Source organism: Vulpes lagopus, chromosome 6 (assembly GCF_018345385.1).
Source record: "Vulpes lagopus strain Blue_001 chromosome 6, ASM1834538v1, whole genome shotgun sequence".
In the NCBI taxonomy this organism is placed as follows: domain Eukaryota; kingdom Metazoa; phylum Chordata; class Mammalia; order Carnivora; family Canidae; genus Vulpes; species Vulpes lagopus.
The window spans coordinates 107,794,361-107,814,965 of record NC_054829.1 but is presented as its reverse complement, the minus strand read 5'-3'; the positions used below and the strand labels follow the sequence as shown (position 1 = coordinate 107,814,965).

General features: G+C 32.9%; 1 long non-coding RNA gene across 8 annotated transcripts in view; it reads left to right on the top strand.

Annotated features, from left to right (window-relative positions):
• LOC121493154 overlaps positions 1 to 20,605 on the top strand; it is a 399,396-nt gene that overhangs the window by 265,871 nt on the left and 112,920 nt on the right. Inside the window, exon 5 of one of the 8 annotated variants that reach the window (XR_005988390.1) lies at positions 3,735 to 3,955. The exons of the other annotated variants lie outside the window; for them this stretch is intronic. This is a non-coding gene — a long non-coding RNA (uncharacterized LOC121493154). Of the gene's footprint in view, positions 1 to 3,734; positions 3,956 to 20,605 lie in introns of those variants that run through there. 8 annotated transcript variants of the gene reach the window in all.

Genomic DNA, 20,605 nt, shown 5'->3' with positions numbered 1-20,605 from the left:
TAATAATGAGACCATTATTCTTGCAACTACCATTTCTATACACTTCCATTTATATTGTGAATTTAGAAACTTGAATCTTTTTTTCCCTGAAATTAGCAATAGTATCAGTTTGAGAGTCTTTTATCTGTAACTTGACTTTCAGCAACTTAAAATGAATAGTTATTTTCTTTCATGGTGGTATACTTTTACATTCTTTTGATATTACGTTTAGAATATGATATTAAAAATTATTAATGTTTTAAAAAGGTAAATTTCTTGTTGTATTAATTTGTCAACATAATATTGTCCTGAATAGTTATTTCTAGATGAGATTTGGAGGGATACAAAGAGTGGCATCGTCATAGTAGTCTATGAATGAAATAGACTGTAAAACTGTCCATTTGATTTAATGCTTTAAAGTAATGTGAATTGTTTTCTTGACACTGTAATAAAATCATCTGAAATCCATTAAAATCCACTTGGAGCCCATGAAATTCAGAAGACAGAGAAATCATTTAATTCCCTTATGGCATAATGGAAGAAATGAAAATCTTACATGGTACTAGTGATTAAAATCCCAGCTCAGTAGTCTTTTCAGCCATTTGGTCTCTTCTTCGTTTACTCCTACCTTTGTAGATGAGACCCTTGAGATTTCGGTTTAATTCCCAATGGCTTTAACATGATCCCAAATACCATGGAAAAATGTCCCATCCATTGCTACATTGATTTTTCTTAGTCACTTATTTGCATGTTTAAGAGATTATCTAAGGAACTTAGAAAGGTGTTTTTCCCTTCCTCTCAAAATCTACTATTTAAGAGCCCTATGAACATGTTAAATTACTTCCTTTACCACCTTGCCACATCCTCTTTCAAACCTTTTTTGTCTTGAGTTTTGCGGTCTGTTTGAGACTGATGAATAAGAACTATTCATAGATCTCTCACTAACCCAGCAGATTAAGAGTCTCTCTGGGTATTTCCAGTGCTAAAAAATTAGACTGACTAGTATAATACTTAATTAATTTTTGTACTTAATTTTTTTGAATAAAAAATTATATATGATATATATATAAATATATAACATACACATACCACCAGAAAGCTATGATGTCTTTGAACACTATATTTTCTTTTTTAAAAAAGTTAAAAACAAAATTTACTTTATTTTGGTAGGATTTAAGGAAACATAGGAGAAAAAAATCATTAGCAAAGCATAAACTACAAAGACACAAACTGAAAAAGATCGACTTATGGTTTGTTATGCAGAAAAAAAAGGTTTGCAGGGAACAGTGGCTATAATTAGAATTTAAGTGAACACTCTTGTTACTAAAATGAGCTATACGCATTTTTACAGGAAAACAAGGTTGGGTTTTAAAAATAATCTAAATCAGAGTTAACTCATAGTGGATTGTGGTCAGGCAAGGAAAAACAGCACAACTAATTAAAACAGAAAAACAATGATATCATGCATCTCTTTGGTTCTTTATTTTGGATATTAGGGTATGAGGAGAGGCAGCTTGATAAGAAGAATGTGGTGATGTTGGCAACTTGAGGCAATTTTGAGCATTTTAGATACTGATAGCATTAAAAAAATCTAAATTCTATACTAAAGACATTTTTCCTTGTGGCAATTTTCCATTAATTCACCAACACTTTTCAACAGGAGTTTGAGTATTCCCTATAATTTATAAATCAAAGAAAATCTAAAATAAAATAGGAAATTGATTTTCCTAGGGTAAATGAACAAGAATAGGGAAAGAGAAGTGAAATGGAGGTTAAAATATACATACCTTTAAAGGATATATATGCATGTATATAATATGTATGCTAAAAAATATATACATATATGTTTTTTATTGGTAATTTAGTAATGAATGAGAGTTCCTGTTGCTCCACATCCTTGCCAGCATTTGGTGGTGTCAGTGTTCTGGATCTTAACTATTCAAATAGATGTGTAGTGGTATCTCATTGTTTTAATTTGCATTTCTCTGATGACATAAGTTGTGGAGAATCGTTTTGTATGCTTATCACAAATTCTTAATTGCTCCAGTGAAATAGAAATAAACCCTAAGAAGTACTTCAGAAAGAGTGACTTTATGCCAATTATTATTTATTCACCATCTTAACAGATTTTAACAACTAAGTACATGTGATAAACATTGTAGAAGTACAGACATCTTTCTGAAGTCAGTCACAGAATTCTTTTTGTTTTAGTTGATGTATATCTCTGAAATTATAGTAGAATAATGAAAAACATTTCACTTTATATTCAAATATTATATATATTTGGCTCTTTATAGAGCAGGCTCTATATAAAGCAGGCTCTATATAAAACAGTGGAATTTAGCTATTTTATATTTTACATATATAGATATGTGATAAAATGATAGCAATTTAGAAATACTATGGAGTTGAATCTATCTTTCTAGAACTCTTTACCAATCCAGATAGAGAACATAGCATCTCAAAGGAAGATAACCAATTCCATTCTTTGTCATCTCTAATTATTGAAACAATTATTCTAACATTGAGTTAAAATTTGCCTTGCTGTATCTTATTCCTCTTCCGTAGAGTTGAGTCAGTATTTAAAGGTGATTAAAAAAATAAAGGTGATTAAAAATAAAGGATGAATATGTCCCACCTTGTCTTACCCTAATTTCTTTAATGATGCATGAATGATTAATTTATGGGTTTCAGTACCCTCTTTTACTCTTCTAATTGAGTCCATTTTGTCAAAATTTTTTAGGATTTATGATCTGATGAGTACAGAATAAAACAGGATTACTAGTCCCTGATCTGCACTTTATCTATACCAACATAGCCAAAGATTGCATTAGGCTTTGAAACTACCTCACACTTATGGATCATAGTAAACCTATTATTAATTCAAGTTATTAGAATGGTTTTTAAATTGGTTGTTCTAATCTTGGACTTTAAATGCTGAAGTGTGGAACCCAAATAATTCATCAACCAATAAATGTTTATTGAGCACCTACTAAATGGTAGATTCTGCATAATATCCTGAGGATACATAATGGTATAGAAACAATTATTGCTCTTACAGAACTTAGATTCTCAGAGAAGAACAACACTATAAGAAATGAGCATGGAATCAATGCTACTTGGTTCAAAGATTAGAAGTAAAGTGGAAAAAGGCATCCATAGTTTACAAGAAGAATTCCATGTTAACTCTTTTTTTGCTACATTTTTTTCTCTTTGAAATATCAATTTCTTCTAGAAATTCCTTATCAATTAATTTATATTGTCACATAGTAAAATTTCATTCAATTGGAACATTTTTTTTATTCCATTATTATTTTTATTATTGATACTCATACAAGATCCTCCTCCATTTATTTATTTATTTGTCTTTGTTTTTTACGGATTTTGTATATTTGAATGACAGGGAAAGGGAGACAGACAGCCTGCACAAGCAGGGGGAGGGGTAGAGGAAGAAGCAGGCTCTCCAAAGATCAGGGAGCTCTATGCAGGACCTGATCCCAGGACCTTGGGATCATGACCTGAGCTGAAGGCAGTGGCTTAACTTTTTGAGCCACCAGGCACACTCTTCTATTTAAATATTAATTACAGTTTCATACTCTGCATAGGAACATTTCAGAATGCCCAGTACTTAACTTTCCTCTTCTCTAACCCTTCATTTATTTTCATTTTATAATGATTTTTTAAAGAAAAAAACTAATCTGAAAAGTTAGATAGATAAATATTTGTCTTTTTTTTTCTTTTTTTTTTTTTTTTAGGAGATAATGAGAATTTGAAGACTCTAGAAAGAATAAACTAGAGGGATGTCAAGACAAAAAAAATATCCTTTGTGAAAGGAAAGTATTTGATTTAAAGAATCTGGAAACAGGGATCCCTGGGTGGCGCAGTGGTTTGGCGCTTGCCTTTGGCTCAGGGCGTGATCCTGGAGACCCGGGATCAAATCCCACATCAGGCTCCCGGTGCATGGAGCCTGCTTCTCCCTCTGCCTATGTCTCTGCCCCTCTCTCTCTCTCTCTGTGACTATCATAAATAAATAAAAAAAAAATTAAAAAAAAATTTTAAAGAATCTGGAAACACTTTTTTTACTTCTTGCATTAACATATCTTTCTAAAACAAAACGAAACAAAAAAAAGAAGGTATGGAACAAGTTTGAGCTATTAAATGTGCTTACATTGTCACTGAATTTGTTGGGTATTTATTTGTCCATAAATTCTACAAATAAAAAAAGATACGTCAAAATTTAATATGATTTAAATAATATTAACTAATAATTTATAATAATAATTTAATATTATTCAGATATTATAGATGTGAATAATATTAAGTGACCAATTATTATTTTCTAAATGACCAATTATGATATCAAACTAATGAGCACCATAATCCATCAGAATTTTTTATAGGTTCTCAACTTTTGCAGAAAGTGTTAAAATATGTTTGAATCTGAGTACAATTAGTAATACTTGATTTGTTTTGGAGATTCATACATTGAATGAAATGCAACTTTGATTTTGCAAAAAATACTGGCGTAGTTGGCCTCTAAAATTGCATATAGGATAGTGCATAGTCATTAATTCTTTTCTCTATTATTGAAATAGAAAATAAAGCGTAGGTAGGGTGAACCTATATCCTAGATTTGCTGGAATATACTGGTTTATACCTGTTGTAGGTTAGTGCCTGTTAAGTATTTCAGGACCCCCTTTGATTCAATGGTGTCTTTGTTTGGATAGAAATATATCTTCACTTTATTATTAGATCCAAGGGCTTAATTTTGTCTAGACAACTAAAGAAAAAACAATCATTTTTTTCCACAAAAATTTAAGCTAATGTATAATATTTTGAAAAAGTGGCAGAGATCACAAAATCAACCTGTAGTTCTTCAGTTATATTCTGACTCAACTAGTAATTGATTCCTAGGACAATATGAATATTCCACTTTTAATTTCTTAAATCAAAATACTTCTTTCAATTTGCTATGCTCCATGAAGCTTTGAAAGGCCCATCTCAGAGCTTCTAAATATGGATGATAAATATTTTTAAAATATTATTAATAGTCAACATTTTAATCAATGTATAGCATGAGCAAGCACTAAGAACTTTTTATGTTACTTTATTTGATCTTCAAAGCAAGAAGACGAGGGAGTATTATTATTATCCCTATTTTACAGCTGAGGAGGATGAAGCTTAGATTGTAATTGTTTTGTGTCATTTCTATCTTCTAGTTTACTGAAGAATTAAGTAAATAGACAAGTTCTAAATCAGCAAGATAAAAAAGGTACATCTCAGCTTCTTATTGGTGAATATAATATTAATATTTGCTTCCTGACTCTCATTAAATGTTTAATTACTTCTGAGATATTACGTTGTTATACAGGGAATATTGCCGACAGAAGATGTAGTCTCTGCATTCCTTGAGTTTTTTAAATTTTATTCTGGATTCAAGCCACATCATTGGACATACATATATGGATAGTATTGCTTTGGTGCATTATGAATATGCTTTCTTTGAGTGAGGTTCTGTATTATTCCCTGGGTTTACCTTTAAGGGAAAATGAGAAGGTGCCATATTTTTTTGCTGTTTGTTTGTTTTTGTTTTTTAGACTACTTTTTGTTCTTTCTCATAAAGTCCACCAGAGGAAAAGCCATCTTTTTTTGAGTTGTTGATATGCCTTTTAGTTTATGGGCAATGTGGATTTTGTTTCGGATTATGTTATTTTCTTTCTTTGGTTCCCAGAAAATCAGAGCCAAACTTATGATTCACTTTTTGTATCAAACAGAATTTTCAATGCACATTTCTTGGGCCAACTTTAACTCTGGTTTCCTTTTCTTTCTCTATCGTTACTGGAAAGAACATGGATCTAGAATCAGACCACCTGGGTTCATCCTCAATTTTGGAACTTTGGGCAAATTCATTAGCCTCTCATAGTCTCAGTTTCTCATCTATAACAAATGAGCATTTTAACAGTAGATTGACTTCATAAGGTTGTTATGAGAAATAAAGATAATGCATGTGGAATTCTAACATGATCTGACATATAATATAGTGTGTGTGTTATTTTGCCATTACATTGCTCAATATCAATGAATCTACTCAAATCTTTTTAATACTGAGACTTAAATAAATGTTAAAATGTTGCCTCTTTCTGTGTATGTAGCATGAAACTATAAACTTATGCTCTCACCAAATTTAACTCTTTCTCAAAATATATGTTGTACTAAGTCTACAATCACAAAATATAATATAGATTTTGTTTAGTCTATTTTGCTTATTTTCATAAAATATTTACAGAATTTAGGCAAAAAACAGAGAACTTGAGCGAATAAGTAGCTTTGAATGACATGTAATAGATACTCTGCAAACTTAGAGAAACTGATTACATAAATATAAACTTCTGACTGTGCCAGGATAGACAAGAAATCTATTAAATAAGTAAATATAAGTCTTATAAAAGGAAAAACACGTATCAAATAAATATGGATCTTTGCAGATACTTAACCTTTTGAAAGTTTTTGTTATGTTGTGTGGGAGGAAGAATTTGAGTTTCAACCACAGAAACAAGCATGTTCAGGCAACTGAACATATGCAGGAGTGGTTGGACAGGCCCCATTTCTGCAACATGTTCATGAAAGATGAGTTAATTAGGTTAATACTCTGGCCTATTAAAAAACCATTGAGGATAATTAGCTCTTGAGGGGACATTGTATTTAACATTTCCCTTTATTTCATCAAAATTCTACCAAGCTATAAAATAAGAAAACATTTTCAGTTGAAGCCTAGAACTAGTGTTAAATTACAGGGGATAAAAATTGTTTTCATTTTCAATTTGTCTGAGCCTCATTATTAAGAACATTTGCATTATACTTACAGATAGTTTTGTTTGTTTTTGGATTCTTAAGGTTTATCCTGACCTGTATTATTTTCACTTCTCTGACCATAAATACTAGAATTATAGTGGTCAGCCTCACTATTCTGGATATCATCCAGGTCCTGGCTTGGACTGTAGGACATGTCAATGGGAAGATCCAGGGGAGGTGATTTTAAGAGAAGGATCCTTCAAAGCCAGATCTTCAGTTTACTGAAATATAGAAACAGATGACCAAGTTGCATAGTAAATGCTTGAGGATCACTTATTGTAAAGTATGGAAGGAGAGGGAGTGGATAGCTAGCAGAATTAGAGAGGTAGGATCCGTCTACCATTATATTAGAGAATAAAATTAGAGTGGAGGGAGAAGGGGACTGGAAAGAAAAAATGTATTTATTACTTCATATAAATGAGAGACAAGCTGGGGACTGTCTGGGAATAGGACCAAATCATATTCCTAGCAGTCCCAGGTCAAAAGCAAGTAATCACCCTGTAAGAGTTAATATCTTGGCTCAGTTAATTCATTCAGAAGTTGCATTCTCTGAGTTTAAATTAATTAAGGTCATCAATATGGCTTTTGTGCATAATCCTGAAATTCCTGGTTTGGTATCTGCCTGTAGAGTCAAATACATAATTAAGATGACTGGAATCCAATGGATTTACCTAGGCTACTAGGTAGTGGTAAGGTAAGAAGACAGCCCAAGAATACATGTGATTTCAATGCCTGGATTTAAAAGTGGTGTTATTATGCTGCTTTTATTCTTCCCCTGAAATACTTTATGATAATAAAGGCAAACATTTACTGAAAATCTATTATGTACTAGGCACTTTAATATCTTGTTTAGTTTAACCTACAGAAAAATGCTGTGATTTACTGTCTCCAACAAACAGATTAGAAAAGAGAGGGTCAGAGTTATTACCAGACTTTTTCAGGTATTGCAACTACATGAAAGAATTTAATAAGATTTTTCATAGCTACATTTATGGAATTGAAGACATAGAATAGATTGTAATATAAATATTATAACTTGATCAAATGCTTACTTAAAACAATGAATCTATCAAACTAATAAACACTTGCCTTACGGAGTTACTTCACAGAATGGTTCATAATTCAAATATTTTCACACAGTATAATTGAAATTTTCACATTGAGTAGTTGCATTAAAATTACCAGCAATATCTGAATATTAGTGGGAAATGGAGAGGTAATCTCTATTTTCAACTTGATGACTATCTTACATAAAAAATCTTATATCATAGCCCATATTTGAACACTTATCTATATAAAAATAGGAACGCATAGCTGTGTTCCTTACTGTTGCAATTAGAAAAAAAGACATAAACAGAATTGTCTATACTTTGAAAGATTTTATTAAACCAAATAAAGTTTTACCTTAAGAAAAATTTTAGCACCTTAAAGATGGGCTATTATATTAGAAATTTTCAAGAGGTAAATAGAATAAATGAACCAATGAATCAAATGAAATGTTGAGGGTTTTTATATTTGTGGAATACTATAAAGCAACAATCAGGTCTTATTTGGGGATATATATTATATATGTATATTTTGATCCATGGTTGACAAAGGGCTTAACTTATTTTAATTAATTGTTATTTTCTTCATATTTAGGAAACATCAATGTGGTCTTTTGCTTTCTTTCCTGTATTAGTTATTAAATATGTATTTGCAGAATGAAAAAAAGGTTATTTGAAGAGGGACTAAACATTAGTAGTGACTACTACCTTTACATAAAGTTTTGATAGGGATCCCTGGGTGGCGCAGCGGTTTGGCGCCTGCCTTTGGCCCAGGGCGCGATCCTGGAGACCCGGGATCGAATCCCATGTCAGGCTCCCGGTGCATGGAGCCTGCTTCTCCCTCTGCCTATGTCTCTGCCTCTCTCTCTGTATGACTATCATAAATAAATAATAAAAAAAAAAATATAGTTTGATAGTATATGTATTTTAAATATTTTATTTATTTATTTATTTCAGAGAGAAAGAACATGGAGGGAGGGGGAGAGGAGTAGAGGGAGAGGGACAAGCACATTCTGTACTGAGTGTGGAGCCCAATGTGAGGCTCGATCTCACAACCCTGAGATCATGATCTGAGTTGAAATCAAGAGTTGGATGCTAAAAAAAAAAAAGTTGGATGCTTAACTGATTGAGCAACCCAGGCACTCTAGTTTTAATATATATTTTAGAGGAGGATTTTTTTCTCTTAGTTTAAATTTTGGGCCTCATGTTATCACATACCACAAATTATAGAATAATACAGAAGTACTTTTTGTTCCAAAAAATATTTGTGCAAACAGTTTGTAGCTTAATAAATTAAAATTGTCTTCTCAACATGTCCTTATTTAGTGTCAGAAATTCCTGTTTGTGAACCAGCCAGGTTTGTCACTTTCTTTATATTTCTTGTCTCTTTGGGGTGGCATTTCACTGACTATCCATTCCTCTAATAAATTTAGGCCATTGTAGTCAATAAGGCAGTTAGTAATATCTGTTGATTTTTGTATTAGATTACATGGGATGTAGAAAGTAGTTTTTTTAGGCAATAAATTAATGAGCATAAAATCAAAGGGAGAATTAATCAGTATGTATACTTGAAGTGGCAGTAAACATAAATTCGCTTAGACAATTTATTATTGACTTCATGTGGTTTTATAAAAAAAAGTAGAGCAGTGATAAGACTTTTCTTGTGAAAGAATGTGAGAAATTTTTACATTATTTTCAGAATGAAAACACAATGTACAGATGTTCATGTAGAGTTGGCATCATGAAAAGCCAAAGTGATGTCTCAGCTAAAAGTTTTGGAGGGACAGAAATGCCTTGTAAAAACAGGGGAAGCTTGTCTATAGAGACTAGCTGGAAAATGGACCAGAGATACAGTATCATGTGAGGCCATGCAATGTAATGGCTGAGAAAAGGATTGTCAACTTTATTTCTGATTTTTCAGGTGGCATGCCTTCATGTGACCAAGCTGTACAATTTTTCATTTTCCTGATGTCTACAAAATTTTGTATTTTATTTTTATGAGTTTCATTTTCACTTGAGCTCATTTGAAAGAATTTCATTCGAATTATCTCTAATGGAAATTTTGGAGCATCTATGTTTCAAATCAAGCACATCTTCCTCATGTAGAATATATATAATGAAATATTATTCAGCCGTAAAAACAATAAAATTTTGGCATTTACAATGACATAGATGGAGCTCAAGAGTATAATGCTAGGTGAAATAAATCAGTCAGAGAAAGACAAATACCATATGATTTTACTCATTTATGGAATTTAAGAAACCAAATAAGCAAAGGAAAAAAGAGAGAGAGAGATAAACTGAGAAACATACTCTTAACTATAGACAACAAACTGATGGTTACCAGAGGGGAAGTGAGCTGGGGAGATGAATGAAATAGGTGATGGGGAATAAGGAGTGCACTTGTCATGATGAGCACATGGTAATGTGTAGAGTTGCTGAATAATTATATTGTGCACTTGAAACTAATATAGCACTGTATGTTAATTATATTGGAATTAAAACACACATCTTTTTCTCCACTTGAGCTTCTCTGTTGCCAACATTCTTACAGTCACTCAGGTCACAGACCTGGTATGGTCTTTAACTCATTTTTCTCTTATTGCCTATAGTCAGTCCTGAAGGTGTGTGGTTGGTTCTAGCACCACAACCTAAGTGGTGATATTTCTCTTGATTTTTAAATTCATATCCTTCATTAACATCAAAATTCTTAGCTGATGTACAGATATCTCAAATGCATTTCTGCTTCTGTGACTTAGTGATTATTTTTTCCCCATCCTTCTTTTTTTTTACTTAGATTTTCAATGCTATTTTATGTTTTTGCCTCAATAATGTATCCTTTCTTTGAATTCTTTTTTTCCAGATTTTATTTATTTGTTTATTTTAGAGAGAGAGAGTGCATGAGAGTGAGGGGAGGAATGGTGAGTGAGGGAAGGGAGGGGGAAAGAACCTCAAGCAGACTCCTATCTGAGCTTGGAGCCCTACTTTGGGCTCGATCTCACAACCCTGAGATCATGACCTGAGTGGAAACAGAGTGGGCCACTTAACTGACTGAGCCAACCAGGCACCCCACTTTTCTTTGAATTCTTAATGAACTTGTTTGGAATCTTGTAATTAACAACTTTAAGATGAGATCTCTTCAGAGTAAAGATACAATTATTAATTCAATTCAGTTCAACAACTTTTATTGAGCACCAGCTATTTGCCAGGCATTGTGCTAGTTGCTGACATATGGGGTACAATGATTTATTCATTAATTCAATAAATATAGAATTCTCTAAATATGCCAAGTCCTATTTTAGGTACTAGTTCCTGCCGTCATGGAGCTTATATTCCAGTTGAGATAAGTAATTCCATTGATGTTTCTTCATGCATGTTAATGATGCTTAGCTAGGTAAATTGCAAACACCTTACAAGGAAGAAACTGGTTGGTCTTCCTTATTTCTTGAATGCCTCCTCATTCATCTTAGGCATCCTTATTATGGAAACTCCTTCACCTAAATCCTCAGCCCTGTTATCTCTCTTTCCATGTTTTTCAGCAGCAATTCAGAAACTACAACTTTCATTACTATGCTGTGCCCTTGTTTCTAATCACTTTTTTCAACATCTGAAAACGAGTCTTCAAGTCCAAGTCCTACTCATCAGTCATTAAGATCTGACATGCCTAAACACAAACTCATGTTCTCCCACCACCATTTCCTCCTTCAGTCTTATTCATGTGGCGCCATCTCCTCAGTCCCCTATGCTTGAAACCATCCAGTCATCTTTGACTCATCATTTCTCTGCTCCAGTCCTTGCATCTAATTAGTCATGAAATTATGTTGATTCTTCCTTCTAATTGTTTTCTATATCCTTTTTTTTCTGATTCATGATCATGCTGACCACTCCAGATTAGATCTTCATCATCATTTCATACTTGAACCATTAGATTAATTTTTTAACTTGCCCTTTACTGTCATCTTTTACTCCTTCCAGTCTCCTGCCATAGGACATTCTTTGAATATTTCCCTTTATTATCATTCTTCCTGTTTAAAATTCTATAAAGAAATCCCATTGCTTGTTACATCAAGTGCAGTTTTTCTTTAATTTTCGGGCTCTATAACTCTGTCTTGATCTGTTTTTTCAGCTTTATTTTCTTCCACTCTCAATATGACTCTTTTCTAGTCAAGCTATTTTCACTCATGCTCTGCTCCTTTTCATGCTTTGTTCCAGAAGTAGTAGAGAATAAAGGTTAAGAGCTTGGCCTTGGGAATCAAGCAGATCAGGGCTGGAATCCAGTTCCTGCTTCTGTCCTTTCCCATCTCTGTAACCCAGGTGAATCCCTTAGTTTCCTAAGCCTCAGTTTCCTTATTGGAAGTACTTAATTCATTATGTATTATTATGAGGAGTAAATGAGATAATACAGATTAAATGCCCAGTATAGTACATTTTTCTTAGCTATTGTTTTCTCCGTCCTGGCATACATTTATTTCTCCTCTCCCTCCACCTACCCTAACTGGTCCACTTGTAAGATTCTGCTCAAAGCCTTCATCAATATGAAGCCTTAACCAACTTACTTATGCTTTCTCTGAATTTCTAAAGAACAGATAGATTACATAAAAATTTGGAGGCCAAATTATATATGGAGAGGGTGAATATGAACTGGCATAAGGGATCCAAGAGGCCTAGAATCTAACTTACCTCTTCTTCCAATAGTTAGCTTAATTAAGACCATAGGCATAATAATTCTGAATCTCAGTTTCTTCATCTTAACAATGAGAAGATTACTATTTTTTTCCATTTTATAAGATTGTTAGAGGATCAAATGCGTTTACCTCAGAAATTGTCCTGGATTATTACATGTTCTTGCTTTTACTATTTATTGATTATTATGGTTTTTTTTTTAGTTTTATTGAGGACAAATAAAATTGTAAAATATTTAAAATGTACATCATGATGGTTTGATACATGTATGTATTGTGGAAAGATCTCCACCATCTAGTTAATTAACATATATATCACTTCAGGTATTTATCATTTTGTGTGTGTGTGAGGACATTTAAATTCTACTCTTAGCAAATTTCAATTATACAGTATCAACTACAGTCATCATGTTATACATTATATCCTCAAAACTTATTTATCTCATAGCTGGATGTTTGAACCTTTTTACCACCCTGCTCCTATTTCTCCCACCCCCAGCCCCTGACAACCACTTTTCTACTCTCAGCTTCTATGAGTTTGACTTTTTTTTTCTTTTTTCTTTTTTTAAAGATTCTGCATGTAAGTGATACCATGTGGTATTTTTTTTCCCTCTGTCTAGCTTATTTCTCTTAGGATCATGTCTTCAAGGTCCATCCATGTTGTTGCAAATGATAGGATTTTCTTCTTTCTTATGGCTGAATGATAGTCCATTGTCAGGATATTTTGGTAAAGGTTAGGCATTGATTTCTATAGCATTTATAGAACTTTGGGAATATAGCTGCATAAAAAATATACTTATTATAAGTGCTATTTAACAAATATATTTAATACAACACTAAAATAACTCATTATGAAGAAATTCAGTCTTCTAAATTTATTTTGTATTCATTATTATTATTATCACTATTATTTTGTCTAGGACCGTGAGAACTGCACTTCTAGAAAGGTTGGGGTTTAAAGCAAACATTTTAACAAACTTTTGGCATTCTCAGTGCTTAGTGATAATTCTAGATGATTATTATGCTGTATTGGCTTATTTTAAAGTTTTCATAGGAATAAAGACATTAAAAATAAACACTAATTAGTAAAATTTAATTTTTTTCTAACTTTTCCATATTCTTAAACTGTTTAGTTTTATTTTTAGTTTGCCTAAAGCCCATAGACTTCTGTCCAAAGGCGAAAATTATTGCTAAAATGGTCCAGTATGTAAGATTACCTCCATGTTGGCCCCACCCAGGCTAATTGGCATTATTGAAGGTGGGTAGAAGGAATGCTAGCCACAGGGAGGTGCCCATTTTCTATGATTCATATCTTGGAGCCACTGAGGTAAAATTTAGAGGGAATCCACTCCTATTTAAATGCCAGGTTCTTATTCCTAGACATTATTTTTTAGTACACAACTTTTTTTTTTTTCTTCCAAATCTGGCCACACCTCTTGGGAAAACAGAAAACACCTCAAGCCTTCACAGGTTGCTTCTTCAGTCTTATTCATTCACAGTTTTTTTTTTTAACTGCAAGCACAATGAAATAAGAAATAAGATGTACAATTCAAAGTAGCGTGAGCTGAGTTGTTTTTGTTTGCCTTCAGCTCTGGGAATTATTTTAGGGGAGCAAGGGCAGAAGGAGAGGGAGAGAGAGAATCTTAAGCAGGCGCCACAACCAGCAAGGACTGAGGCAGGGCTCAATCTCAGCCTTGAGATCATGATCTGAGCTGAAATCAAGAGTTGAATGCTTAATCTACTGAACCACCCAGGTGTGCCTCTGGGAATTCTGTAAATAAAAATATATGCAGTAGAGGTGAAGATTATTTTTTCAAAGAGACAATTTGGAATTTCTAGAAGTTCCTTCTTGCCCCTGCTGACACCTACCCCTCCCCATGTGTTGATACTTTTGGAAGAAATAATATTGCAAAATTAATGTAATCTATGAAGGAATGCTTTGGGTCTATAAAGCTTTCCAAACTGACCATGCAAAGCATATATGCTAAGTTAGCTTCTTTGGTGACTTAGAAGAACCAGTGTAATAACAATATTAATCGGCCAAACTTTCCACTAGGATCTCTGATTAGAGTCCTTGAACAACAAAGCAAAACAGCATACGGGCAGAAAATAATTAGACTTAAAAGATGTCCTTTACATAGAATTTAAAACACTCTGGCTGTCACCTTTTTATGGAAAGATTTCCTTTTGTTTTGGTTTTCTTAAGTATGCTGATAAGAAAATCTTTTAATTTCTTTCTTTCTTCTTTCTTTCTTTCTTTCTTTCTTTCTTTCTTTCTTTCTTTCTTTCTTCTTTCTTTCTCTCTTTCTTTCTCTCTTTCTTTCTTTCTTCTTTCCTCTTTTCACTGAAGATTTAGATTTGAGTGGAATTTGAAATGAAAATTTCTGTAAAGTGATATACTTACATTCTTCCTTTAGGGTCAACATATAAAATTTGCTAATGGGATCTTTGAAAAGTAAGCCTTTCCTTTTCAACAGTTTTTCTTTTTTTTTTCTCCTTTCCTGGGTAATTCTTCCTTGTTTTCCAATAAGAGGATGATGTCTGTGTCATTTTTCTGGTTTCTCTGTTTGCAAATTAGTGTTTAGTTTTCATATTATTTCTGTCAGCTTGTTTCAAAGTCAGATTTTCAAAACAGGTTCTTTGACTTAATGAATTTTACTGAAAATAATTATATTTAACAGCCCAAATCCATTAATACAACGAAATATAATAATTTGTTAGGAAGTATGGCTGCGATTTTTTTAAATGGCCATATTTCCTTGTGAATTTTGATAAACCAAGCAGTAAAAGGAAAAGCAAAAAACTCTGTAAGATTCCATTATCAAAACTATTTCTGTAACTTACAGTTCCCTTCCTTTTTTTCCTGCCTCAACTCAAAATTCATGGGTAAATATTTTCTTCTTCTCTTTTGACAAAAAAAAAAGAGACTAATATAGACCTTTTTAAGGATGGGAAATTTAAGGAATGCAGTGATTCAGGAGTAAACTAGGTTGTAGGGTTAGCATGACGGTAATAAAGACAGTATTTTTCAGCATAGCCTCTGGAGTGAAGAGTGAAAGTTTCTTAAGTGTAGAGAGGAAAGTGAGAATCTAGAGATTAGATGAATCAATTCAATTATATAAATGAATTTGCAAATTTTAGTGACCTCCCATAGAATGTTTCAAAAATTCATTTCTACAAGAGACCCACTGCAGAAAAAGAATATGAGCATCATTGATTGAGATCACTACTATTACACAAATTGTCTAAATTCTATGCAGTCTTAAGTAAAGTTAAATGAATAAATGTGATATTAGAATGTCTTCATGTTGTGTTGGTTCATTCTCATTTTTTATGATAGATATGTCGTCTCTTCTCACTCCAGGTTCCTACTAATTTTTCCTCTTACATGTCTACAATTCAGAGCATATAACCAAGGAGAAAATGGAAGGACAACCCCAATATGAAGGGTGGAAAAGATTAAAACGCAAATGAAGGATATCAATTTTTTTTCAGTCTAGGCTGTGAATCTATATTGTATTTCATAAAACAGGAGAAGGTGTTGCAGGAAGGTTTTCCCCTGTTGCTGTGACAGGTCACCATTTCTAATCTGAAGGTCACCGCCAAGTTCCCTGTGTAGTAATTGCTTGATTTGACATCTATCTTGACCTTTATTTACTTTGGCCTTTCTGACTAGAGGTCACAAAAGCAAAAGAAGATAGGAGTCTTATAAATGCCTTGATGATGAAAAATGAGAATGGTATCCCTTTGGCCATATGTATGAATATATGTATAATGTGTTGGGGTGCTTTAACTCTTTGGTGCAATCCACAGTGGTAACACTTATAAATTTTTATCTGATTCTGGAGATGTATTTTGTAATGACTTTGGGGTGAAGATAATAGATATTAAAAATGACAAAATCTTGTTCAATCTAAATCTTGACCATAGGAAGTAGAATCAGATTGTCATGGATTAATTATTTTTTTATCTGCTCAGAATTCACAAGCACATAATTGAAGTGTCCCAAATAGAAAGTGTTACTTTCCAAATCCTCTAAAACAGGATTTTGATATATGCTTGTAACTGGATGCACATTATGGATAGGACTACGCATAGGAAATGTGATATCATGAACAGATGTTAAATTTCTCTTTCAGGTATAGTTAAGTATAGATCAGGAATCCCAAGTACAAAATATTACCTTTCCCCTAAAATAATGCCAGCAAATAGGATTCAGATATTTTTTTTCATGTAATCCATGTGTACATGGATACAAACTTGAAGGTGAAATGCAGCATTTTCTTTGCTAAACTTTTGTTCTAACCAAAGAATTTTACTAATATTCAACAAGAGAATTATTTAGAAAAACTGAATGCTATACCTGAGAGTTTATTTTAATGTAATTTTATGCTTCTAATATGAGATATTATTTCTAATGTCAGTAACAGTGGCCTGAGGAAAAAAATTTCTGATTTTCAATAATATTCAAATTTCTCTATGTCTATATCTTTGTAATGGTACAGCAGATGAATGTAATGATACAGTACACGAAAAAAAAAGAGATACTGTGATTGCCAAGGGACATGTATGGACATTTTTAGGAAAAAAGAATCAATTTCTATTTAGCTGGGTTTTTCATAAGAATATATAAGATAAAATTTCTTAATAATATTTATAATTGGCTTTTGATGAAACTATCATTACTTTAATTCTTAGTGTCTGACACTGATGTTTTATTTTATACTATTTAGTGATCTAAAAGGGTAAGACGTCAAAGATATTATTTAAATATCTTTTATTGTCTAGTCTTCATAAAGTTATCACCATATACATTTATTTCATGATGTTTTTAAACTAATACATGTCTCTCAACTATAACTCTAAGAACAGGCACTATTGTTTGCTTACCATCGAATACTCACACTTAGTTTTTAACACATAGTATACCTTCAGTACATACTCTTGAATAGCATGAAAACAAAATACTTGTAATGAATGAATTATCCTCTGAGACTACTGCAATTTTACCAAGGCATAAATGAGGTTAGTAGCAGAAGAAAAGGAAAAGGCAAAAGTTTTAGAAGTTTAGAAGTTTTAACTTCTCTCAGTATAAAGAGATGGGACTTATTGTTTATGACCTCTCTTATTTTGGGCAAGTTGTAGAATGCTGTCTTATCCAGGGCTTTTATTCATTATAATTTAAACCCGTGTTTATGGAAAACAGGTTCTCAGAAAAATGTAGCTCTGATTTGTAACTTTTGTCAATTTCTGTGGTGCAAATACTTTCACCAAGGATGATTTCAAGATACCAAAGTGATGTCACCAAATGTAAAGTTGGAAAGAGATGTACAATCAGCTTTCTTTAGCGACAGCACATTATTGTGAGAACATGTCTTTGAAAATTGTGAAAATTGACTTTTTTCAGCTTCATTTCCTCCAATCCTCCACATGAAAATTTACTATCTAATAATACTGGACATCTGCTAGATTTACGTTTACGGTGAATGAGGAACATGGTCTGCCCAGATTCCTGCTAGGAAGGATCTGTTGCCCAGGTGCCTCCAGCACTTAGTCTTTTTCTGACTACCTTAGCTTCAGAGTGCTAAGGTCATACCAAAGGTCACACCCCTCTGGGCATTTGGTATCTTTTGACAGAGCCAGGGAAGGATATAAAGTATGGCTCCAGAGCTCCCCAAGGTGTTGACAGAGGCTTGAACATCCTGTATCACAGTTAGTTTTCCCCTCTTCCTAAACCTGCTTCTTCCTGTTCTCTTCCACAAGTATTGATCCTAATAATATCTTGGACTTAGTGTCTACTTCAGAGAAACCAGATTTGACTGCACTTCTGTACTGTACTTCATCTTGCTCCATTACCTGAGAGAACTATCCCAACTTCCCTGTTGACCAGGCTCTTATCCAAAGTTAGCACAGGTACATCATCTTTTCCAGGAAATTTGTGAACAACTCTCAGATGGGCCAAATGGTTTCATAACACTCATCTCTAGGTTTCACAGAACCTTGGGCACATTATTATTTTTTTTCTTACCACCTTATGCCAATATCTGTTTATTTATGTATCTCTAGATTATAAGTTCCTCAAGAATTTTCTTCTATATTTGTTTACCCCATGCCAAACACAATGATGACACATAGTATGCTCTCAGTAATTACATTTGCTGAACTAAATCAAATGATTTGCCTAAACTTATGCATTTCCCTTTGTGAGCTGATTATATAATAATTGGGAGATTCTGAATCCCTGTGCTGCTTAGGTGGTCTTGTAGAAAAGCAATGACAAACTCAACTCTTGAAAAGTTGGAAAGATCATTACCTGTACCACAGTGCTGGTCATCTTCTCTTGGTATGAAGGCAGTGACACTGACATAATTCTAACATAGGACAGAAATAAAAATTTCAAGGAGAACAGGTATGCCTCTTGAAAAAATACAAAGAGATGATATTTAGAAATATAATAGTCCTCTTTCCTGGTTCATATGTTTGTGTGAGAAGGAAAAATGAATACTTAAATATCATGTCTGTTTATAAGGGACTTAATTTCATTGTCTGATTAAAAAATATCTTCTCTAGAGTATATATGAAGTTTATAAAATAGTGTTTACTAATTTTGAAAGAAAGTAGACAGGTGTTTACTTTTAGATCACTGCTTGATCTGAAACAAACTTTTAAAAATATTTAACATAATTTTTGCAAAGGTAAAATCATACATAAGAAGAGAGACCAAGGGATAGTATAAAGTAGGGAGTAGAGATAAAGATATCTTATGCTGGAATATTTTAAAGCTTGTTCAAATGTTATAGTCTGTAGGTAGAAATAAGGTTTTTAAATGTGGCAATTAGATCATGATAAAATGGGGTAAAAATATATGTGAAGGCCATAAAGTTTTGTGTCCAGTTATGTGAAGCTTAATCAATAGAGCAGTATGACCAGGCTCCAGATATAATTAATTTTTGTAACACACTGGACTGTCTGTATTTTTGTGATTTTGTATTCTATATTCAGGTCATCCTCTGTATATGGAAATTATAAAATTGTAATGCTTTTTTACTTATTCTTCTGGATCAAGTTCTAGCAAAGCAACTGGAACATTGAAGTAAAGAGATCTAATTTTTGGCATGTGACTTACTAACTAGATGATTGAGAAAGATTCCCCTTGAGAGCAATTAAAGATCTAGAATTATATTATTTTGTAAGAACTGCTGTAACAAAGTGCCCAAAACTGAGTGGTTTAAATAACAGAAATGTATTGCCTTAGTTCTGGAGGCAAGTCTGAGATTGAGGTGTCAGCAGAGCTATGCTGCCTCTTCCACTAGGGAAGAATTATTTTTGGGATTTTTTTTCTAGGATCTGTCAATTCCTTGGTGTGTGGAAGCATAATTCCAATTTTCACATAGCGTTCACATAGCATTCTTCTTATGTGTATCTCCAAGTTTCCCCTTTTTACAAAAACACTAGTCGTATCAGTTTAGGTTCACTCTATTCCAGTATGACCTCATCTTAACTAATATCTGCAGTGACCCTATTTCCAAATAAGGCCTTATTCTGAGATATTAGTAGTTAGGACTTCAACATATGAATTTTGGAGGCACACAATTCAACCCATATCAAAAGCCAATACAATTTATGGCCAATTTTAAAAGAGATACCTCCCATTGTTGCTCATACTGTATTTTTTTTCCCTCTAAAATGCCACTGATTCAGAGAGAGCCTACATTTATGGGATTCCATCAAATTAATATTGTAATTATGTTTTATTGACTCTTATGGTGAATAAATCTGTAAGAAGCTATGCTGAATGCTTGGCAGAAGGAAATAGTGTACCTGGCAGCCTGCAATACACAGTGTTTGGTCAGATATTAGCATTGCAGGCAATGTGATGTGTAAGACAAATTCACACTAACACTTATTTAATGTCCACATTTTCTAGTACTACTGTTTTACCTAGGTGATAGGAATATTTTTCTGGTGCTCCCAGAGTTGAGCTGTCTCTCTTCTAGAAGCAGTGTGAAACCAGGTTTAGAATATAGGCCTAGGGACCAGAGATTC